The sequence below is a fragment of the Taudactylus pleione genome, unplaced genomic scaffold, assembly GCF_031769625.1.
Source record: "Taudactylus pleione unplaced genomic scaffold, aTauple2 ptg000274l, whole genome shotgun sequence".
In the NCBI taxonomy this organism is placed as follows: domain Eukaryota; kingdom Metazoa; phylum Chordata; class Amphibia; order Anura; family Myobatrachidae; genus Taudactylus; species Taudactylus pleione.
The window spans coordinates 2,707,120-2,724,213 of NW_028284676.1; positions in this window are offsets into that span (position 1 = coordinate 2,707,120).

Genomic DNA, 17,094 nt, shown 5'->3' on the forward strand with positions numbered 1-17,094 from the left:
GGGTGTGCATAAATTATCCACTGCGATACCAGAGGCCGCCTGAGGCGTCACAGCATGCGCATAACTAAGCAATTCCTGAGTAAGGTCTGGGATTCCCTATCTGTCCGATGTTACTCAATGTTACCGATTGTTTCACTATGTTGGTCAAGTTTATGGATGTGAGTATGGGGAAGTGGGCGTCCTTACGTCAGGGGTTGGTTGACTCACCCTCCACTACAGATTATCAAGCAGGAGCAGGGTTGAACTGGCTCACAGGGGTACAGGGGAATCCCCCGGTGGGCCCCACTGCCTGAGGGCCCACCCCCTCCTTTAGGGATCAGGTTCAAGACTGTGAACTTGAACTATGCATTATACATACAGTATGTTGCATTATACTGCACAGTACTATGGTGTATTTTCTACAATGCATTGCTACTATTAATCTGGTACATTATCATACATACACCAGTAGTATTTCCTATATGTACATTTTTAAGGGGCCCAGTCCATGCACTCTCTAATGGTTAGCCACGCCTCTTTTTAGGCTGGCCACACCCCTAAGTATGGGCCCCTATCGCTGCATTCCCCCAGTGGGCCCTTCATGCTCCAGTCCCACATTGAGCAGGAGCATATCTACACCTTCCTATTGGTGCCACAGACCGCTGCCTTAATACCAACGGACCGAACCTGTGCCATAGGGGACTATTTACATTGCAAAAGTTTCGCCAGCATTGCTAAAGGACCCCATTATATCATTTGGACACTGGAACTGGTAACTATAGACTCATGCTGGACATTTTTCTTATAAAGCTCCATTAGCTTTTCCATGAACAAGGAAATCCGGATATTTGCTCCTAAAATCACTGCTACATTCTGGACATTATTCCTGTCCATGTGGGTTGGGTGACCTTTTTATCCTTTTATTTATATTTCTTCTCATTGTGCTGATATAGTTATATCTTTACATTTATATGTGTATTTATTTGAGCATTTCAACATCATTTTTTGGTATTAAATTGTGATACATTTTTCATGTACATGTTTGTATTCTGAGCGCTGTTCCTTTCTTGTTATCTTTCTATTCGTTTGTGAGGATTGACCATCCTCCAATATATACAGCAGCTCACTTTAATATTGGATCTTTACACCTCAAAGCAGCGCCTCATCAGTTACCTTCTAGGTACTGATCCTGTCCTTTTTGGCGTCCTTATGTCATGCTGCGATCGCAATGCCAATGCAGTTGTTTGCATACCACTGCTGATATTAGCAGCTGCGTATAAGTAGAATTGCGATTCGTAGTGAATCAGGCCCTCAGACGGAAAGTCTTCACCTGCCACAGGGCTGGTGCAAGTTTGGATGGGGCGACCAACCAGTGGTGGCATCTAAAGACGCTCTAGGTGGTATTACAGCATCAAGAAGAAAAAAAGAGAAATTAAGGATGAGAACTAATGGTGCGCTCTAGGGACAGTTAGTGTAACCTTTATTTATCTCTTATAATAAATTGTGCCAATGATGATAAAAAAACTATATAGAACGGTGATAAAGATTAGAAATAAAGTGGTTTAAAATAAATAAGAATAAAAAAACCTCTGTGTCTTTTATTTGTGTCTTAAGTTTTTCCTTATCAAATTCAAGTATTTAATGGTATTTTGTTCCCAGTCTTGTGTGACCTATCTTACACCAGAACTGAAACTAGTCTTTATGCAGTAATCATAATTAGCAATAAGGTAATGATTTATATAATGCATGTCCCACAGCAACACGCAACAGTATTCAGATGTCTCACTGTTCATCATTAAACACTTCCACCCAATAGAGACAATTATTACTGTATATGTGTAGCCAGGCTTCTGAGAATTCCATCATCTTCATCATGAGCATTGTTGACATCATCATCATGAGCATTGTTGTCATTATCATCATGAGCATTGTTGTCATCATCATCATGAGCATTGTTGTCATCATCATCATGAGCATTGTTGTCATCATCATGATCATCATGAGCATTGTTGTTATCATCATCATCATCATGAGCATTGTTGTCATCATCATCATGAGTTTTATTGTCATCGTCATCATGAGTATTGGTGTCATCATCATCATGAGCGTTGTTGTCATCATCATCATAACCATTGTCGTCATCATTATTGAGCATTGTTGTCATTATCCTCAGGAGCATTGTTGTTAACATGAGCATTGTTGTCATAATCATTATGAGCATTGTTGTCATTATCATCATGAGCATTGTTGTCATCATCATGAGCATTGTTGTCGTCATCATCATGATCATTGTTGTCATCATTATCATGATCATTGTTGTCATCATCATCATGAGCATTGTTGTCATCATCATGAGCATTGTTGTCATCATCATCATGACCAGTGTTGTCATCATCATCATGAGCATTGTTGTCATCATCATGAGCATTGTTGTCATCATCATCATGAGCATTGTTGTCATCATCATCATCATCACGAGCATTGTTATCATCATCATCATGAGTTTTATTGTCATCGTCATCATGAGCATTGTTGTCATTATCATCATGAACATTGTTGTCCTCATCATCATCACGAGCATTGTTGTCATCGTCATCATGAGCATTGTTGTCATCATCATCATGAGCATTGTTGTCATCATCATCATGAGTTTTATTGTCATCGTCATCATGAGCATTGTTGTCATCATCATCATGAGCATTGTTGTCATCATCATCATCATCATGAGCATTGTTGTCATCATCATCATCATCATCACGAGCATTGTTGTCATCGTCATCATGAGCATTGTTGTCATCATCATCATGAGCATTGTTGTCATCATCATCATGAGTTTTATTGTCATCGTCATCATGAGCATTGTTGTCATCATCATCATGAGCATTGTTGTCATCATCATCATCATCATGAGCATTGTTGTCATCATCATCATCATCATCACGAGCATTGTTGTCATCATCATCATCATCATGAGCATTGTTGTCATCATCATCATCATCACGAGCATTGTTGTCATCATCATCATGAGTTTTATTGTCATCGTCATCATGAGCATTGTTGTCATCATCATCATGAGCATTGTTGTCATCATCATCATCATCATCATGAGCATTGTCGTCATCATCATCATCATCATCATCATCATCATCATCACGAGCATTGTTGTCATCATCATCATCATCATGAGCATTGTTGTCATCATCATCATCATGAGTTTTATTGTCATCGTCATCATGAGCATTGTTGTCATTATCATCATGAACATTGTTGTCATCATCATCATCACGAGCATTGTGTCATCGTCATCATGAGCATTGTTGTCATCATCATCATGAGTTTTATTGTCATCGTCATCATGAGCATTGTTGTCATCATCATCATGAGCATTGTTGTCATCATCATCATCATCATCATCACGAGCATTGTTGTCATCATCATCATCATCATGAGCATTGTTGTCATCATCATCATCATCATCATCACGAGCATTGTTGTCATCATCATCATGAGTTTTATTGTCATCGTCATCATGAGCATTGTTGTCATCATCATCATGAGCATTGTTGTCATCATCATCATCATCATGAGCATTGTTGTCATCATCATCATCACGAGCATTGTTGTCATCATCATCATCATCATGAGCATTGTTGTCATCATCATCATCATCACGAGCATTGTTGTCATCATCATCATGAGTTTTATTGTCATCGTCATCATGAGTATTGGTGTCATCATCATCATAACCATTGTCGTCATCATTATTGAGCATTGTTGTCATTATCCTCAGGAGCATTGTTGTTAACATGAGCATTGTTGTCATAATCATCATGAGCATTGTTGTCATCATCATGAGCATTGTTGTCATCATCATCATCATCATCATCATCATGAGCATTGTTGTCATTATCATCATGAGCATTGTTGTCATCATCATGAGCATTGTTGTCGTCATCATCATGATCATTGTTGTCATCATCATCATGATCATTGTTGTCATCATTATCATGATCATTGTTGTCATCATTATCATGATCATTGTTGTCATCATCATCATGAGCATGATTGTCATCATCATCATGATCTTTGTTGTCATCATCATCATGAGCATTGTTGTCATCATCATGAGCATTGTTGTCATCATCATGAGCATTGTTGTCATCATCATTATGAGCCTTGTTGTCATCATCATCATCATGAGCATTGTTGTCATCATCATCACGAGCATTGTTGTCATCATCATCATGAGTTTTATTGTCATCGTCATCATGAGCATTGTTGTCATTATCATCATGAACATTGTTGTCATCATCATCATCACCATGAGCATTGTTGTCATCGTCATCATGAGTTTTATTGTCATCGTCATCATGAGCATTGTTGTCATCATCATCATGAGCATTGTTGTCATCATCATCATGAGTTTTATTGTCATCGTCATCATGAGCATTGTTGTCATCATCATCATGAGCATTGTTGTCATCATCATCATCATCATGAGCATTGTTGTCATCATCATCATCATCATCATCATCATCATCACGAGCATTGTTGTCATCATCATCAGGAGTTTTATTGTCATCATCATCATGAGCATTGTTGTCATCATCATCATGAGCATTGTTGTCATCATCATCATCATCATGAGCATTGTTGTCATCATCATCATCATCACGAGCATTGTTGTCATCATCATCATCATCACGAGCATTGTTGTCATCATCATCATCATCACGAGCATTGTTGTCATCATCATCATGAGTATTGGTGTCATAATCATCATGAGCATTGTTGTCATCATCATCATGAGTATTGGTGTCATCATCATCATGAGCATTGTTGTCATTATCATGAGCATTGTTGTCATCATCATTATGAGCATTGTTGTCATCATCATCATCATGAGCATTGTTGTCATCATCATCACGAGCATTGTTGTCATCATCATCATGAGTTTTATTGTCATCGTCATCATGAGCATTGTTGTCATTATCATCATGAACATTGTTGTTATCATCATCATCATCATCACGAGCATTGTTGTCATCGTCATCATGAGCATTGTTGTCATCATCATCATGAGCATTGTTGTCATCATCATCATGAGTTTTATTGTCATCGTCATCATGAGCATTGTTGTCATCATCATCATGAGCATTGTTGTCATCATCATCATCATCATGAGCATTGTTGTCATCATCATCATCACGAGCATTGTTGTCATCATCATCATGAGTTTTTTGGTCATCGTCATCATGAGCATTGTTGTCATCATCATCATGAGCATTGTTGTCATCATCATCATCATGAGCATTGTTGTCATCATCATCACGATCATTGTTGTCATCATCATCATCATCATGAGCATTGTTGTCATCATCATCATCATCACGAGCATTGTTGTCATCGTCATCATGAGTATTGGTGTCATCATCATCATAACCATTGTCGTCATCATTATTGAGCATTGTTGTCTTTATCCTCAGGAGCATTGTTGTTAACATGAGCATTGTTGTCATAATCATCATGAGCATTGTTGTCATTATCATCATGAGCATTGTTGTCATTATCATCATGAGCTTTGTTGTCATCATCATCATCATCATGAGCATTGTTGTCATTATCATCATGAGCATTGTTGTCATCATCATGAGCATTGTTGTCGTCATCATCATGATCATTGTTATCATCATTATTATGAGCATTGTTGTCATCATCATCATGATCATTGTTGTCATCATTATCATGATCATTGTTGTCATCATTATCATGATCATTGTTGTCATCATCATCATGAGCATTGTTGTCATCATCATGAGCATTGTTGTCATCATCATGAGCATTGTTGTCATCATCATCATGAGCATTGTTGTCATCATCATCATGAGCATTGTTGTCATCATCATGAGCATTGTTGTCATCATCATCATGAGCATTGTTGTCATCATCATCATGAGCATTGTTGTCATCATCATCATGATCATTGTTGTCATCATTATCATGATCTTTGTTGTCATCATTATCATGATCATTGTTGTCATCATCATCATGAGCATTGTTGTCATCATCATCATGATCATTGTTGTCATCATCATCATGAGCATTGTTGTCATCATCATGAGCATTGTTGTCATCATCATCATGATCATTGTTGTCATCATTATCATGATCATTGTTGTCATCATCATCATGAGCATTGTTGTCATCATCATCATGATCATTGTTGTCATCATCATGAGCATTGTTGTCATCATCATGAGCATTGTTGTCATCATCATCATGAGCATTGTTGTAATCATCATGAGTGTTGTTGCCGTCATCATCATGAGTGTTGTTGTTGTCATCACCATTACCATAAGCGCCACCATAATATGGATCATCACCACCATCCTCCTCCTCTGGCACAGATTCTGCCATCGTTGTATCATTTCCGTGTTCATCGGGTTTCAGCTGAGGCTCCACATACACAGAGTCTGCAGACAACACGTAACAGTAGTCAGATTTCTCACTGTTCATCATTAAACACTTCCACCCAATAGAGACAATTATTACTGTATATGTGTAGCCAGGCTTCTGAGAATTCCACTGTTTTATCTTTATAGAATGGTTTCTGCACCCAGCATGTAACTGCCCATGTACTGCATGATGCACCAGTATAACCACAAGGACCATGTCACACCACAGCCGGCATCCGGCAGAGCGGATTTGCTGAAACCCAGCCTGTGATGCGTAGACATGATCCGACAAGGCTGAGGTCTGGGGACAGCGCCCACCTAACAGTGTTATGTCATGGTGTAAGTGGTCAGAGCGCCATGACTGTGCCATATAGATAATGCAAAGGAACCTCACACATTGTAAACAAGCCTTAAAGTGTCTCTGACATGTATACACAGTGGAGACAGACATATAGCACTGCAGAGACGGTAATGGTCAGCTGTGGGCTTTGGTTATTAGGTGATTACTATGGTTATTAGGCGATTATAGCTTTTTTGGAGAGTGGGTTGGGAAAATAAATGTACACAGAGAAGCCCTTTTACATAAAGTGAACTTGCACTGAGCTGTACATTGCATCCATTACACACCTAATATCTGCACAGTGGGCCTGATTCAGACCCGCTCGCAAGCACATAGCGCTCGCAAGCATGTTGATGCTGGGCCAGTGCACATGCGAGGCGTGCGCGAGCCCCGGAGTGAGTACAAAAAGCACTCGCTCCGGTGCTCGCATCCAAAAGGGGCGGCTGTCGATGTTGATCAACAGCTCGCCCCGTTTGGAAGGCGGGGAGGGGGGGTGGCTGGGCAAATGGAGGCGTTCCTGCAGAAACGCCTGCCATTTGTGGGCGGCCCTACTGATATCACTCGTGATGTCAGTAGGTGGACTTCCTGCTCTAATACAATAGCCTGCTCCCCTGGGAATAGAAAAAATAGCCTGCATCCCTGGGAATGTCATTTTAAAATAAACTGTGTCAAAAAAAGTAAAAAAAATAAATTAGGGACACCCCAAAAAAATAATTAAAAAATTGGGGTGAAAAAAAAATGGAAAAAAGTGTTTAAAAATAGGAAAATAGCATCAGGGCTATTCTGTAAGTATGCGGCAGGTGTTTTCTAGAATAGGCTATTAGCGGCAGGTGCATATTTGCAGAATTTTTTAGAAATTACTTTACAGACATAAAACTATGCTAGTACCCATTTTCATGTACCCCAAATTTGATGGGACCACTTAAAAAAATTAAAAGAATAACGTAAGTGCTCTTCTGCATCACTTCTTCAATGTCGGAAAAAAAACACCTGCCACGACTATTTAAAACCCGGACTTTCATTTGCAGGCTAATCACCCATAGTGATCCCCCATGCTTTGATAGCTTTAGGGGAGTCCTACAATTTATTCCAGGTAAATCCTGTTTTTTTTCACCGATCCTGTTTCGCCGGCTCCCGTTTTAGTAGCTTGTTAATTGAATACGGGGATAAAGTGGGCGCACGCCCGATACTTTATCCCAGGAAAATCAGCGATGAGAAGCGAAAAGTCCAGCATGGACTTTTCGCTCCAAATTGAATACACCTGTAAATCTCTCTTTATTAATTTTGTAGATCAACATAGGTACAAACAAGGGCATCTAATAAGATGTGACATTGGGCAAGGCAGCTAAGGTAGTGCAAACGCCCATATATAACAGTATGAGCCTTGTAGTATAAGCATGTATGGTAATCTGAGTATGTATGTGTCCTGTAGTATAAGCATGTATGGTAATCTGAGTATGTATGTGTCGTGTAGTATGAGCATGTATGCTAATCTGAGTATGCATGTGTCCTGTAATACAACCATGTATGGTAATCTGAGTATGTATGCGTCCTGTAATATAACCATGTATGGTAATCTGAGTATGCATGTATCCTCTAGTATGAGCATGTATGGTAATCTGAGTATGTATGTGTCCTGTAGTATAAGCATGTATGGTAATCTGAGTATGTATGTGTCCTATAGTATAAGCATGTATGGTAATCTGAGTATGTATGTGTCCTGTAGTATAAGCATGTATGGTAATCTGAGTATGTATGTGTCCTGTAGTATAAGCATGTATGGTAATCTGAGTATGTTTGTGTCCTGTAGTATAAGCATGTATGGTAATCTGAGTATGTATGTGTCCTGTAGTACAAGCATGTATGGTAATCTGAGTATGCATGCGTCCTGTAGTATAAGTATGTATGGTAATCTGAGTATGTATGTGTCCTGTAGTATGAGCATGTATGGTAATCTGAGTATACATGCATCCTGTAGTATGAGCATGTATGCCAATCTGAGTATGCATGTGTCCTGTAGTATGAGCATGTATGCTAATCTGAGTATACATGCGTCCTGTAGTATAAGCATGTAGGGTGATCGGAGTATGCATGCATCCTGTAGTATAAGCATGTATGGTAATCTGAGTATGCATGCGTCCTGTAGTATAAGCATGTATGGTAATCTGAGTATGTATGTGTCCTGTAGTATAAGCATGTATGGTAATCTGAGTATGTATGTGTCCTGTAGTATAAGCATGTATGGTAATCTGAGTATGTATGCATCCTGTAGTATAAGTATGTATGCTAATCTGAGTATGTATGTGTCCTGTAGTATAAGCATGTATGGTAATCTGAGTATGTATGTGTCCTGTAGTATAAGCATGTATGGTAATCTGAGTATGTATGTGTCCTATTATATAAGCATGTATGGTAATCTGAGTATGTATGTGTCCTGTAGTAAAAGCATGTACGGTAATCTGAGTATGTATGTGTCCTGTAGTATGAGCATGTATGGTAATCTGAGTATGCGTGCGTCCTGTAATATAACCATGTATGGTAATCTGAGTATGCATGTATCCTCTAGTATGACCATGTATGGTAATCTGAGTATGTATGTGTCCTGTAGTAAAAGCATGTACGGTAATCTGAGTATGTATGTGTCCTGTAGTAAAAGCATGTACGGTAATCTGAGTATGCATGTGTCCTGTAATACAACCATGTATGGTAATCTGAGTATGCGTGCGTCCTGTATTATAACCATGTATGGTAATCTGAGTATGCATGTATCCTCTAGTATGAGCATGTATGGTAATCTGAGTATGTATGTGTCCAGTAGTATAAGCATGTATGGTAATCTGAGTATGTATGTGTCTTATAGTATAAGCATGTATGGTAATCTGAGTATGTATGTGTCCTGTAGTATAAGCATGTATGGTAATCTGAGTATGTATGTGTCCTGTAGTATGAGCATGTATGGTAATCTGAGTATACATGCATCCTGTAGTATGAGCATGTATGCCAATCTGAGTATGCATGTGTCCTGTAGTATGAGCATGTATGCTAATCTGAGTATACATGCGTCCTGTAGTATAAGCATGTAGGGTGATCGGAGTATGCATGCGTCCTGTAGTATAAGCATGTATGGTAATCTGAGTATGTATGTGTCCTGTAGTATAAGCATGTATGGTAATCTGAGTATGCATGCGTCCTGTAGTATAAGCATTTATGGTAATCTGAGTATGTATGTGTCCTGTAGTATAAGCATGTAGGGTAATCTGAGTATGCATGCGTCCTGTAGTATAAGCATGTATGGTAATCTGAGTATGTATGTGTCCTGTAGTATAAGCATGTATGGTAATCTGAGTATGTATGTGTCCTGTAGTATAAGCATGTATGGTAATCTGAGTATGCATGCGTCCTGTCATCTGAGTAGGAAGATCACTGGAAAGTAGTAAACATAAGCATCTCCTGGAGTGTAGTTTGCAGGAACTCAGACATTGCAACTGACGGACACGCCGAATTACCAAAGGACAGTAGGAAGATCACTGGAAAGTAGTAAACATAAGCATCTCCTGGAGTGTAGTTTGCAGGAACTCAGACATTGCAACTGACGGACACGCCGAATTACCAAAGGACACCCATGAAAATGGAGTACCTGAGACATACCCTGGATAAGTATATGGACCTCCCTCAGGGATACCTGGAAATAATAAGTACCTTATCCAGAGATACTGTATCTGGTAGTGTAATCGCCCACACAAATACTGTGTGAAAGTCAGCTATGCGGTGTATGTATAAAACACATAGCTGTATGCCTGACAGTATACCTCCTGATGTCACTTAGCCATTGTATCATTTAGGTAAGTTAGGCCTCGTAGAGTAAAGTAGAATACGACCATTCTTATCTGCAGGAGCATAGTGTAGGCTGCTGGAGAAGATGGCCATACATACTGGGACATTGACAGAATTTTCATATTTTGTACTCTATTCACCACCACAATGGCTTTGAAATGAAACAAACAAGATGTGATTTAACTGCAGACTTTCAGATTTAATTTGAGGGTAATTACATCCAAATCAGGTGAACGGTGTAGGAATTACAATGGTTTCTATATGTGCCTCCCACTTTTTAATGGGCCAAAAGTAATGGGACAAACTAAATAATCCTAAATCTAACTTTCACTTTTTAATACTTTGTTGCAAATCCTTTGCAGGCAATTACAGCCTGAAGTCTGGAACGCATAGACATTACTAGACGCTGGGTTTCATCCCTGGTGATGCTCTGCCAGGCCTCTACTGCAAATGTCTTCAGTTCCTGCTTGTTCTTGGGGCATTTTCCCTTCAGTTTTGTCTTCAGCAAGTGAAATGCATGCTCAATCGGATTCAGTTCAGGGGATTGACTTGGCCATTGCATAAGATTCCACTTTTTAGCCTTAAAAAACTCTTTGGTTGCTTTTGCAGTATGCTTTGGGTCATTGTCCATCTGCATTGTGAAGCGCTGTCCAATGAGTTCTGAAGCATTTGACTGAATATGAGCATATAATATTGCCCGAAACACTTCAGAATTAATTCTGCTGCTTTTGTCAGCAGTCACATCATCAATAAATACAAGGGAACCAGTTCCATTGGCAGCCATACATGCCCACGCCATGACACTACTACCACCATGCTTCACTGATGAGGTGGTATGTTTTGGATCATGAGCAGTTCCTTTCCTTCTCTTCCCATCTCTCTGGTACAAGTTGATCTTTGTCTCATCTGTCAATAGGATGTTGTTCCAGAACTGTAATGGCTTTTTTAGATGTTGTTTGGCAAACTCTAATCTGGTCTTCCTGTTTTTGTGGCTCACCAATGGTTTGCATCTTGTGGTGAACCCTCTATATTCACTCTTGTGAAGTCTTCTCTTGATTGTTGACTTTGACACATATACATCTACCTCCTGGAGAGTGTTCTTGATTTGGCCAACTGTTGTGAAGGGGTTTTTCTTCACCAGGGAAATAATTATTTTGTCATCCACCACAGTTGTTTTCCGTGGTCTTCCGGGTCTTTTGGTGTTGCTGAGCTCTCCGATGCATTCTTTCTTTTTAAGAATGATCCAAACAGTTGATTTGGCCACACCTAATGTTTTTGCTATCTCTCTGATGGGTTTGTTTTGATTTTTCAGCCTAATGATGGCTTGCTTCACTGATAGTGACAGCTCTTTGGATCTCATATTGAGAGTTGACAGCAACTGATTCCAAATGCAAATGTCACACCTAGAATCAACTCCAGACATTTTACCTGCTTATTTTATAATGAAATAACCAGGGAATAGCCCACACCTGTCCATGAAATAGCTTTTGAGTTGATACTCCCATTACTTTTGGCCCCTTAAAAAGTGTGAGGCACATATTGAAACTGTTGTAATTCCTACACCGTTCACCCGATTTGGATGTAATTACGCTCAAATTAAATCTGAAAGTCTGCAGTTAAAGCACATCTTGTTTGTTTCATTTTAAAGCCATTGTGGTGGTGAATAGAGGCCAAAATCTGAAAATTCTGTCAATGTCCCAATATTTATGGAACTGACTGTATATAACAGCAGGTACAGACACACAAGTAACGTACACTTACTCACAGACACACCGACCTCTCAATGCAGAAAAATGTGGGCTAAATAAGCTCAACAATCCAGCCTAACCAGCAGGAAGGAGCAATGAGATAAGTGGGAGCAGCCTATCAGAGGAGGCAGGAGCCCAGGTTCTCTCTCCAATGCTGGGGCAGGCAATGTTATAAAATGGCTGCTCAGGGTCTAGGAGGGGGGAGGAGAGAAGGGAGAATCTGCTTGGGGCTTATTGGCTGCATAGGGAAAGCGCACCCCTAGGGGTGGGGGAGGGGTAAAAAGGGAAGCTCCAACCTCGCCCATCTGGCATAACTCTCAGGGAACATGGCGGCCACTGCTATGAAGCAGCCCCTGCTCCATATAGAAATCTCTGGTGGTCTAGTGGTGAGCGTGGTTAGACTGGGAGCCCCCACTGCCAGCACCCATAGAGATGCCAGAGGTCTCCTGCTCTGGTGGTCAAAGCCGCAAACCCACAGCTCCCAGTATACCTGCTTACCTTGCTTCCCCCGATGAGCACCAGCTGCGGCTTGTGGCTCCTGATGTGTGTCTCATCCCTGTGCCCCCTAGTGGAGGAAAAAGAGATTAGTATTTTTTACATATGCAGTAGAATGGTCCCTGCTTTGTATTAGAATGGTCCCTGCTTTGTATTAGAATAGTTCCTGCATTGTGTATCGGTCACTAGAGTGTTCCCTATATTGTGTATCGATCACTAGAGTGTTTCCTGTATTGTGTATCGGTCACTAGAATAGTGTCAGCTTAGTAAAATGGGGCAGATATATGATGTATTTATTAATAGTCTGTTGTCATAACAATTTTTCACTTATTTCAATAACTAATTAAACTACACCCACATTATGCAAACCGCACCCACATTATGCAAACCGCATCCACATTAGGCAATCCACACCCACATTAGGCAAACCACACCCACATTATGCAAACCGCACCCACAGACCATTATTCCCGATACATGCGCTGGTAGAAAAGCCTGGACACTTGCTTGCATCTGCCCCCCAGGCTGAAAGTTGCCAGCCAGCCCCTGGTTATGTGGACTAGAAGTGCTCGTCTAATAATACTGTTTTTTAATACTATAACTATGTGATTATAGCGCCTGGGGCTGGGTGACCGTCACCTCTCTGTCAGGGAAGTAAAAGGAAACACCTGTTGCGATTGATGGAACCTACCTGAGCCACTGGACACTGAAGAGGGAGTTACACTACAAAGACCAGGCTGGCCAGACACATAGGTCCTGATTCTGCCATCTGGCCACGGCGGTCTGCCTAATTCATTCTGCTAATGCAAGCCTCTGCCTACTTATGCTGAACATCCGTGTGTCTGCATATGGAAAACAGGGCCGCCCACTGTATTTCTGTCCATAGCCATCATCATTAGTATCAGGACTTACACCCACCCCATGCTGGCTGCAAATGCTACGTCTAACACATGCCCCCCCCCCACCTGCGTCTGCATGCTGTGTGCGAGCGCGGAGGTCAGTCTACATGACAATGACACTTCCACTGGAAGGACGGCTCTGTGCTATAGTATGGCCAACGACTAGTGACCGCCCATTAGGGTTAAGTAAAAAAAAATGTTGACCTTGTGTGTCATCTGTTTGAACCTGGCGACCTTTTAAACCCTGTCGACCTTCTATACTATTGACATATTGTACCTGTCGTCCTTTTGTCCCTAGTGACCTATTGCATGGTAATCATCTGGTGTAGACCTTTTGTCCCTGTCCTATACATTGTTGATGTGTTATACCTTATCTCCCTGCTGATGTTACTGCCGGGGGTTCCGGAGCTGGTAGGGAGATCTCCTGCATCTCCTTGTTGTTACAATTTTGTATCCTCTAACGCGGGCACAGGTCTCGTCTGCTGGTGTTATGGCAGGTGGTTCACATCCGCTGCTTGTAGATGGCTTTGGTGACTCTGCCGGTGTTATGGCAGGTGGTTCACATCCGCGGCTTGTAGATGGATTTGGTGACTCTGCCGGTGTTATGGCAGGTCGCTCACATACGCTGCGGATAGATGTCATTATATCCTCTGCCGGTGACTCTGCAATCAGAATGAGACACAACATTGTTACTGATATGTGTATGTGGACGTTCTCTGCATCCTACAATGCCCGGTAGCCTAAGGTTGTTGTAACAAGAAAAGCGCCACACATACATTATGGTTACATGGCCATGGGATAATTATCACCTAGAAAAAAATATGAATTTCAGTAAAACTTATGGAGGTTGTCAGTAAAATGATGCAGGTCCAGCCCTGACATACATGATTTATATTATGATAACATGCAATAGGCGTGTGCATTGAAAGTGACATATATGTGCCCATGGTGAGTGGTGTGACTGTAGGAAGCTAAAGCTTATTAGATCAATTTTAGAGCAACATGATCATGAACCAATTAAACGTATTTACCAAAGTCACCCGATATATCCTGTAAACTCAATATTAGGGAGTCCCCTGCACAGCTGGGAGAGCCGGTTACTCTCCCGCATCCTGCAAACTTCCATGTGACCAGTCTAAGCTCCCAGCTACAGAGTTGTATAGATACTTCCAGCTCAGACATTGGGGGGTAAATTTACTAAAGTGAGAGTTTTCAGAAGTGGAGATGTTGCCCATAGCAACCAATCAGATTCTAGTTATTATCTGCTAGAATGTGCTAGTTAAATGTTAAGTAGAATCTGATTGGTTGCTATGGGCAACATCTCTACTTCTAAAAACTGTCACTTTAGTAAATATACCCCTGGGTGTCTGACACGATGAGGACAGATTGCTTCATTCCACTTGCCCCAGGCACAATACTATCTAATGTAAATGACTGGTAGGGCAGCACAGGGGAAACAAGTCAGTCACACCCACTGCATGTAACAGTAGAAGACATCGGCCACGTGTACAAATGTTCCTTACTCCAAACGTTATGGTGGGAAGTGATCACTGTGGTTAGCAGGGTTCTAAATAACTGGGGCACCTTCCCCAGATTGGTCTCCTCTGCATCTCTACCCACCTTATGGTCATACAGTAAGTGGTACATATTACATCACATACTGATAGCCCAAGTAATACATGCTATATATAGAACGTTTAATAAATGTATCTTGCCATAATATAAAATAACTGTTACTTAATGAGAGTTTCCATTAATTCTCATTCTACCTCTTTAGTGAAATATAATTTATGCTCTTAGACACCATACTAACCACACATAATAATGTATATTACAGTAAGTAGCCTGGGACAGTACTCACCTTCCTCATCCTCAGGTCTCTCCAGGATAGATGTACAGTCAGCGCATGCCCAGGTGCACTCGGCCGATGTCAGGGCAGAGCAGGTGAGGTGGGTTCCGGATGCTCCGCAGCACTGGCAGCGGATTATGCACCAATCACTGAAAGGGGAAACACATAGGATAAATCTCTTCCCTAAAGCTGGAGCTATAAACCTGAGTAAGGGAGCGTCGTGTTTCTGGGAGAAATGGAGAACCTCAGGTGCTAAAGGTTTTATTGTATATTAGGGATGATCAAACAATGTGGCAGCTTATAAGATGTAAACACGGTGTAATATGTAGGGGAGTTTTATAAATATTTCAAAAAGAAAAACTACTGAAATACAAAGGCGTTATATACTGTACTACAGGGCACCCTACATATAGCGAGATAAGTCACTGCTGTAACGAAAGGCAGTGTCGCTGCCCCAGCATGTCACCGTAATTGTGTCCACCTGAGCAGCACCAGAGCGCTAACTAATCACAAAGGATGATACGTCGCCCGACTTCCTTCATTCTGCCTACAATCCGGGCATGGGTGGTGGATAAAAGGCAGGATATATATATATATATATATTTATATATATATATATATATATATATACACAGTATATAGTGTGGGATGTAGAGAGAGCAAATTACACCAAATCATGATTATCAATATTGGGGGGGGGGTAAAATGTCTGGTTACGGCTATAAGATGGGTGTTAGGTTCAGTAATGTAGAAATGTTTAATTGAATCCAATTTACCCTCCACTCTCACTGTGGGTTCTTCCTCTGTCACACAGGCAGGGTTCCACATCACACCTCTGGTGCACTTGCAGTAGCTCTCTGTAAGCATTGTCCTCACGCTCCCACGCTGCATCTCTGTAAGGTTAATGTGATATAATGTCACTGATGTACACTGAGGTCATTATTCTGTTTGTCTCACATGGTTCTTTCTACACCTTGCCAGACACGTGACAATATAACCAGGCAGCAATGGGCACCTACGTGCACCACTACTGACCAGCACAGATGGCAGAGAGTAAATGACATTTGGACACTGTACCAGGTCCCTGATATCCCCCACAAGTAAATCTGTCTCCATGTGTCCCAGGCATCACATCTACAAATCTTGCCGGGGAACCTGGGCCTGACATTGGGTGTACAGCACCGTGACAAATGCCATGACCTATATAAAAGAGATAGAAACCAAAACTCTCCCAGCCGTATTACATAGATGTTGGAGCGGCTGACACTGTGATTGCACACCTGGCTGGCTATCAGTTATAGCTGTAGGAAGAAGCTATAACACTTTCTACAATGAAAGGCGAGTGTGTGAGCTGGAGCACAGGGTGTAACAGCTGCCATAGAGAGGTCACCTCTGTAGTTACTGTGAGGAATTATAGGGTCAGTGTTTGGCAAATTGGACAAGATGGCTGAGTTTAGCATCTCGCTAAGCGTCACTGGAGTCTGTTAGAACAGTT